Consider the following 8,752-nt stretch of genomic DNA (forward strand, 5'->3'; position numbering starts at 1 on the left):
CTTTTTCAGATTGCTATGCATGAGAAGAAAGCTCATGATAATTGGGTAAGATTTTTTTCCCCTTTTCTTTATTTTGTGCATAGCCTACTGCTACTGAATTTGAATATTTTCTCTTTAATAGCTCAAAGCTCATTCTGCAGAAAGAGCTATAGCTGAAGAGAAAAGGGAAGTTGCTAATTTGAGACAGAAGTATGTGATTTTGGTATCTTCCTATATGTTTTATAGTGTTTTAAGGTTATGCTAGATATTATCTATGAAGGAATAGATTGCTGTTTCATAATTCAGTCCATTCTTTCTCAATATTCAAGACAATTGGAAATGACCCAAAAGATCACAGTGCATCAAGATGAACCCGGGATTGTAAAACCTATGCTGGGAAGACCAGATTTACAAAATCCTCCTCAGAGAGGTAGGGGGCACTTTGTAAAAGGAGCTATTTTATTTCTTGGTGCAGAATGTATGTAAATTACTTTTTATTTCTGTGTGTAATGGTTATGAAATAATCTGAATGATTTGCTAAAGCAGGAGGTGAGGGTTGGTGTCAGGGAGAAGGCTGCCTTAAAGTAGTAAGGTCTTTAGGTCCACTGAGCCGTAATGGCTCTTTTGGTCCATCCCCCATGAGTGGTGGAGAATGTTCCCCTCCACTGACAGCAGAGCCAGCTGGGAGACCTCCTTCTGCTACTCTTAATCAAAAAGATATGCCTAGAAACGGATTTGGTGAGCATTCACATGTTGCTTTATAGTAAACTGCTTCAAGGTTTTTTTTTTTCCCCTTTTGAATATTCTAATGAAAACATTGAATTTGGGCCTGTACAATATATAGAAGATAATTTCTTACTTTATCTTAGTGAATGTTTTCTGGAAAATCTGTTCTAGAATAGAAAACATTTTTTTTTTTTCCTGGAGGTCCCTGTATTGTTTTTTTCTTTTAAATTTTACACTGCGAAGTGTAAACCTTTATCTTTAAATTAAATCTCTATGGTGTTTCTTTCCCAAATATTATAAAAGTAGCCTTAAACTTTATGTAGCATACATATTTCCAACATGAAATACTGAATCTTATTTCAAATTCTAAATAGGACTGTAGTCTTGGTAAGATTGGAAGTCAGGTTATACAGACTAAAGAAAAGCCAGCCTACACATACTTTAAGTCTATAGCTTAAAGCTTAGGACCAGTACTTATTAATCTCCTGTTCTATCAACCCAAGGCAGTTCTTTATTTTACTTAAGTCTCTTCATAAATTGTGATTTATGTATTGGGCAACCCATTTAAAAAAATATTTTTAATTGTAGATGGACATGATATCTTTATTTATTTTTTAAATGTGTGCTGAGAATCAAACCCAGTGCCTCACACATGCTAGGCAAACACTCTACAACTGAGCTATGACACCAACCCCTGGGCAACCCATTTTTCATGTTGCTTTCTAGTTATTGTTGAACACTGACCTGTCCACCAGTGGTTTATTTCTTCTGAAAAATACATACAAGGGCTCTGATCTTTCTTTCCCAAGGTCAATGGATGGACCTTTACCTCGTACTGGTCTTCTGAGGCATCTGGGAAACCCGTTGCCTCTGGTAAAGGGACCAAGTAATTTCAAAGAATCTGTAATTGTGCATGGAGGATTTTTATTCTTTTCATGTTAGAATAGTCTGAATCAATTCTTTGATCTCTAACAGACTCAGGATGTGGTCCAGCTCACATGAACAGCAGCTCCAGAAGTTCTTCTCCAGCTAAGGTGACGAATGAGGGCAAGGTAAGTTCTGTAGTTACTGTGAATCATGTGGTCATGCAGGAACATGTAGCTTTCCTACAGTACTTGCTCTTTGCTTTATCCTTCTTTGTGTTCTATTTGTACTATCCCATTTGTTTTTTAAAAAGCAAACTGTTCCCCAAGAACCTGAGACCCCCTCAGTCTCCACCCTTACTTCTTTGACTGAGCATCCAGTTGGAGTAAGTACTTAGAGGTTGAGAACTGAATTGGGTTTTATTATGTGCATTTATGGGAAGGATATTCAGAGCATGACACTGATCTTGTTTGCTTCAAACTGCATGCAATATTGAGCTTACTTTTCTCTTTAACTTGGGAATGTTGCTTAAGTGTGTACAACTATAATGAACTACAGAATGTGAAAAGTTATCACTCTAACTTTATATGGTGTTTTGTGTTGAATGTTCTAAGGCAAAGTAAATTCATTATAAATTATATAATTCATCATTTTTATTTTTGTTTGGAAGAATGTTATTTAAGAATTCCTCCATTTGTGCAAACCCTATTTTGAGTGATTTGAATTAGATTGGTATCAGATTTTCTGTGAAACAATGATCATCTGAAATGACCTCTTGAGCCAGTCCCAAGAAATGGTCTCATTTGTTCACATAAGTGTATTCTCTTGTAACTGTGTTGCTATTATATCTAGTAGGTCTTCTGCAGCTCTATAATAAAATAAATTTTTAATTGTTTAGTTTCAAACCCACTACTCATAGGAAATGATAAATCAATATCTCAAATGGTGTACAGTAAATGAAAGTAAATATTAAAGGCTTGTCTTCCTAATTTGTGTATATAGCACTGTGATGGAAAATACTTCTTAAGTTCCAGTGTATATATATTCCAGGAACATACATCTCTGGAGAAATCTAAGGGCAGCTTAGATAAGACCCCAAACCCCTTTGTAGTAGAAGATTTAAAAGAGAGCAAAGACCCATTGTTAGAGAGGAATAGAGGTGGGAAAAGCATGGCTTGGAGGCAAACCTGGGATTGAGTTCTTTAATATGCAGTGTGGCCTTCAACAAATTATGATATCCCATTTGCTTTTGTTCACTCTTATTTAAAACAAGACAGTCTACTTAAAGATCTCAGAGGTTGAATAATATATGAAAGACTTACTGAAGATATAGTAGAATAGTAGCTATTATTACATGAGTAGAGAATGGATTTTTCATTTTATTCTGTTCATTCTTAATATGGAAGTAATGAGCTATTGTGATGAAAGGGAAGTGATGGGGATGGGGGGACTCCCTTTGAAATAGATTGTAGTGAATACAGCATGACATACTGGTCAGAAATTACCTCTGTTAATAACCCCTGCCAGTCCTCTTGCCTTTCCCTTTCCTGTGCAGATATAATCAGTAAAAAACTGCTCCCTCTTGTGGCATCCTTCCAACTTCTGTAAGCTGTCAGTGGGAATACACAGGAGGGGTGGGTAGAGTTTTGTTGCACTGATGGTGTTCTCTGGACAGGTTTTGGGTTTTAGCTTTTATAGGTATTGGTACTTTGTCTTAATACATAGGAATTTTAAAACTTTTAACTGCTTTCAAATCTTAAATTGCAGGTTCATATGGCTATGAAAGGGCCCCCTCCTTTCTCAGGGGTACCCTTCATGGGACCCCTGATGGGACGGCCTCCACCACCTCCCATTTGGTATGGACCGCCACTTCAGCTCGGTGGGCCTTTTGGGCCTCGGCCAATTCCTCCACCATTTGGTATGATGATCTGAACAGTAGTGATTGACTTATAAATCACATTCATCTTCCACTTCTATTGCTTGCTAAAACAGTTGGTTGCTATCTCAGGTCTTAACAATGAAAGGATAAAGCTGAGTACATTTTAACTTTTCCTCCAGTTTTCTGGGACATATGGGACACTACATAATCTTATACTGAGATAGGCAATAGCTATCTCTCATAGACAAGGATAAGGGGCTATATACAGAAAAGCCAGAAATATTACTTCTGCAGATGTTTGTTGAAAATCTGTTGATATGCACTGCAATAGATGGAAAGGTGGATGAGACGCATGCCATAACTTAAAATTTTGTCACAGATATGAAAATCCTATAACATAAAGTTTGTAATCACCCATAATGGAAGCATAAGCAGTAGGTTATAGAATATAGAAAAGGAAAAGTCAAACCCTCCTTACCTTGAAAAAAGTCAGAGGGAAGTGTTAAAGAGGATTTAACAGTGACCTAATAAATGTTCCTGGTTTAATTAGGTGGCTGTGGAAGGCCTTTTCCAGGAGGGCATGCGTGCACCTTGATTCTGATGGCATGTGTAAAGTCCATGCTGAAATACTTCATGAATTTTTAATGGATACAGTAATAGATAGTGAGATTTCCTTTTATCAAAATTTCTTTGATGTAGTAAAGTTCTTATTTCATAATCTATCATCTTGTCATGGTAATACTTCCAAATATAAATGGAGCTCTTGTGAGATAGAAATAATTCTGCAATTATATAGTAGGGAAAGAAAAAAGACAAGCCTGGAGCTAGGTAGAGCCATGTTAAATCCTTAATATGTTGCTTCATGGCTGGTTGGTCAAAGGCTATAACCTAAACTTGTTCCATCTCAGTTTGCCTCATCTGGCAAGTCAGGATGTTCACCAGCTGATGTTCTAGGCTTGGGAGAAATTAAAGACTATATTAACATACTTGAAATCACCCTAGTTCAGAAATTTCTGGTATTTACATAACTTCCTTTTTATTTTCCAGGTCCTGGTATGCGTCCACCAATAGGCTTCAGAGAATATGCACCAGGTGTTACACCTGGAAAATGGGATTTGCCTTTTGACCCTCGTGATTTTTTTCCAGGACCTGCACCAGCACCATTTAGACCTTTAGGCTCATTTGGCCCAAGAGAGTACTTCATTCCTGGTGCCCCATTACCACCTCCAACTCATGGTCCCCAAGACTATGGGCCACCACCTGCTGCAAAAGACTTAATGCCTTCAGGCTTTAAAGATGAAACTCCACCTAATTCTCAAGAGTGGTGAGGGCTGTTCACAGGCCTTAAAAAGAGGGCCCATAAAATTAACCTCTGACACTTAGTCAGAGTTAAAGGATTATTGGCTTCAAAATATAAAAGTTTATTTTAAATGGTTTATGTTTTCAGAATGAAGCTGCCTTGGTGCAGTATACATTTTGAGCCAAAATATTTTCCCCTAAATATCCCCCACTTAAGCTAGAGTATCCTTCCAATTTAAAAATGTGCAATAAGGAATACCTTTGTTTTAGTTAATGTAGCATATACAATTGCTAAATGATTTAGAATGTCATAATTATGGACATTTCCTGTGGAAATGCTTTAAGAACATGTATTTCCATTATCCTATTATTAGTGTATTCCAGTTGATAACAGAGAAATGGTGTTTTATAAGCTTGATTTTTTTTCTCTTTCAATATCTGGTCGCAGAGACTGTTGGGCTAAAAATGTTTACTCAAAGATCATAAACATCATTTTCCTTCTTGCTGAAGTTCTTTGTTGTAATAGTTCATAAAAATTGTTTATTAATATTTCCCAAGTGTCTGTTGATTCATTGGATCGTCATGAGATTTTGTGCCATTGGGGAAGCATGTAAACACACTCTCAGAACTGAAGATAGTGACTTGGCAGCATATTCCCTGTTGCTCACTGTTAAGGAGGCTGGACCTTGGTCAACTGTGGACTTCTACAGAGGATTTCTTTTACTTGTGAGAAGTCTTGTGGCTCTATTTTTGTAGCACATTCATGTACTTTTTTCTAACCACTGTCCATGTGAGAATGCTTTTCTGAGAATGAGTTTACATTAGTAGCAAGAGCTACTGCTTTTGCCATTATTGCATTGTAACAGTAAAATATAAGGTGGTATGTTGTGTCTATAAAAAATAAGGAAATTTCTTTTTAAAAATGTACACAACACACTCTTCTCTTTCCCATACCTTCCCACTGATTTTCAAGGAATATGATAAAAAAATTAGAAAAGTATAATCCTCTAAGAATGAATGAAACTCTAAGGCTTATAATGTCTTTACTCAGCAACTACGGGCTGAATTAAATTATTTTTTTTTGATAGATACTCAAACATATTTTATTTAAAAAACAATTAAAGCAAGTCCTGGATCTGTAACTACTGTCTTTAAAACAATGTTTCTAAGAACTAGCTCTCCAGAACTGTAATTTTAATTACCGCAATTTTAACAGTACATTTTAAGAGGTTTAAGATTTAAATAAAATTATAAGAGCCTGATACTTTTGTTTACTGCTAGACCATATTCTTCCATTCTTTTAAATTCTAGAAAGTAATAGGATTGTTGAAACCTAGAACATAACATATCATTGTTTTTTTATGTCCCCTAAGTATTCTCAAAATAGGGGCAAAAGCTTCAGTGTGAAACAAAATCTCTGTGAAACAAAATCTCTAAACTACTGAAGATAACTCAGAATAAAAATGAATTCTTCCTAAAGGACTCAAATTCTATCTACATAACCTCCATTTAATATTAGAAGCAGCAGCTGTGTGTAAGAGGAAAACCATATAATAGCTTATGCCATTTTTAACCATGTAAAATAAAATTTTAGTCACAAACACATTTTGAATGTATCTTTCAACCTCTACAGGACACAAGGCAATGCTGAAGTTACTTAACTTCTAATTTTAAAATAGCATTTAAATAAAGGTGATGTCAGCTAGGAAGATAGATTTTCAAGAAAAGGCAGATTTATTATTTTATTCAAAGCAACAGTAGTTTTCCCTCTAAAGCCTTTTTTGTATTTATTCTATTAGTAAGTTATAATGCATTCTACATAGTTTATCTGAGCAGTTCTGAACCCACCCATAGTTGCCTCTCCTTACATCCATCTGATTGATTGTACCACTTCTGTAGCAAAGCCCAAGGTAGCTGCCCATATACAGGTTGTGTAGAGAATACTGTCCCTTGATTCAAGTATACTTTTGTATCTCAAAAGTTTTAGAAGTCCTCTCCAGCAAGTTGTGTTTGAATTTAGTTACTAAAATCATTTCATTTGTGAAGCAGTAGTGTTTCAACCTGAAAGTATTATTGCTATAGTTGTAATTATTGTCCAGTAACTCATCTCCTCCCACACTAGAAAGTAAATTTAAACAACTAATTTGTGAGATACAGATTGCTTTGTGTTAACTGCTTCAAGATAAAATCACCTTTTTTTTGGGGGGGGAGGTTTGGTCATTCAGGTCTGAATTAAAGCTAAGCTGATGACAATGTTCAATTTAAGTTTGTTTAATGCTGATGAAAGACATTCATACAAAGCATCCTCTTTTTTTTTTTCATATAACCCCATTTTTTGGTGGAAGCTGGGGTTGTGGCTCAGTGGTAGAGTACTTGCCTAGCACAGGCAAGGCCCTGGGTTTAATCCTCAGCACCACATAAATAAATAGAGGTTAAAAAAAGCATTCTTATGTGAAGGATGCTAAATGTTTCTTCATATAAATTATCACTTTGAGGGGCTGGGGTTGCATGTGAGGCACTGGGTTTGATCCTCAGCACCACATATAAATATAAAGGTACTGTGTCCATCTACAACCAAAAAAAAAAGGTTTGTTTTTTTTTAAATCATCACTTTGATATACATGTTTTATAGTATGAGAGAACAGAAAGAACAATGTATCCGTTTTGCTACATTTTAATAGCAGATTTTAAGGGAGCAACATCAAACATCAGTAACATCAAACAAAAAGGTACTGAGTACTCCACAGGGTACAGACTGCTGCCAAGTACCTTGGAAAGTTTACATGACATGGAGAAGATGAGGCCCTTCTCTTGAGAAGTTTACAGTCTGGAAATTTTGACTACTCAGAGTTTCAGTTGAGTGAACATTTTATTAAGGCAAATTCTTCATTTCCTAGAACTACTGTAGACTGAACTATTTTTGCACTTGTGAAATTAACCCAATCCAGATGAAAGAAAAGACTAAATTTGGTTGATAATTCTTTCAGGCTCATATAGTTTTATGAGTCTAGTAAACAAAACTGACCTAACAGACAACTGAAAAATTAAAGACTAGATCTCTTGAAGTGCAAGGGCTAAAACAACTGTTATTTGTTTTAAAAAGCAAACGGATGGTATGATTAGGGTTTACACTAGTTTAAAAATAGGCCAAGTATTGCATTCCCTTCATGCATTGTTCATTTAAAATAGTGAATATTAAAATACGTGGGTTCTACATGTAACCCACAAAAAAGCTCCTCACAAATCTTTATGTTCTGTGTATCAAATATGCACCTTGTGTACTATGAAAGTTTTATTTATGTCTCATCAAGTTAAAAGTAATGTAAATAGTGAAATTATAATAGGCTAATGACCTGCATATTTTTATATGAATGTCAATATATCTAAATAGGAAATAAATGGCAGTCATATCTACCTATATTAAAAAAAATAAAATATCTTTCCAGATCTTTCATACTTGCCGAAGTCTGGCTTGGCACAAATCAGGAGCCACTTGTCAAAAAGAAACTAATTTTATTTTTAGAACTACAAACGCCAAACAAAACAGCTCCTCAGGGAAAAAACCCTCAGAGCCCAACTGCCACCACCGACTTCCACAAGCCTCTCACCCCCACACCAGCCTCTCAGCCTCCCACAATCCTCCTGCTCTTGAGGCCGATTGGCTGGGTTGCGTGGGCAGAGCCAAAGAAGTCACCCAATGAGCAGCTCCGTGGAGGAGCCAATCAGCTAGATGTTGCTGGGGCCGCTGTGAGCCAATCATCAGCTGGCAGTCTGAAGGGCAGGGAAACAGCCCAATGAACATCACCGCAGAGGAGCCAATCAGCTAGATGTTGCTGGGGCCACTGTGAGCCAATCATCAGCTGGCAGTCTGAAGCTTGCTGGCAGCTGGAAGTTTGCTGGGGCCCCTTTGGCTGTGGCTCTCAACACATACTCATCACTATAAAGACAAGGTATGCAGGTTTTAAGGTTTCACAATCAGTTGTCAGAAAAACAGCAGTTGTTCCT

At 36.4% G+C, this 8,752-nt stretch overlaps 1 pseudogene; it reads left to right on the forward strand.

Annotated features, from left to right (window-relative positions):
* LOC144373479 (transport and Golgi organization protein 1 homolog) overlaps positions 1-5,299 on the forward strand; it is a 153,304-nt pseudogene extending 148,005 nt beyond the window's left edge.
* Positions 5,300-8,752: the final 3,453 nt, after the last annotated feature.

Source organism: Ictidomys tridecemlineatus, unplaced genomic scaffold (genome assembly GCF_052094955.1).
Source record: "Ictidomys tridecemlineatus isolate mIctTri1 unplaced genomic scaffold, mIctTri1.hap1 Scaffold_407, whole genome shotgun sequence".
Lineage (NCBI taxonomy): Eukaryota > Metazoa > Chordata > Mammalia > Rodentia > Sciuridae > Ictidomys > Ictidomys tridecemlineatus.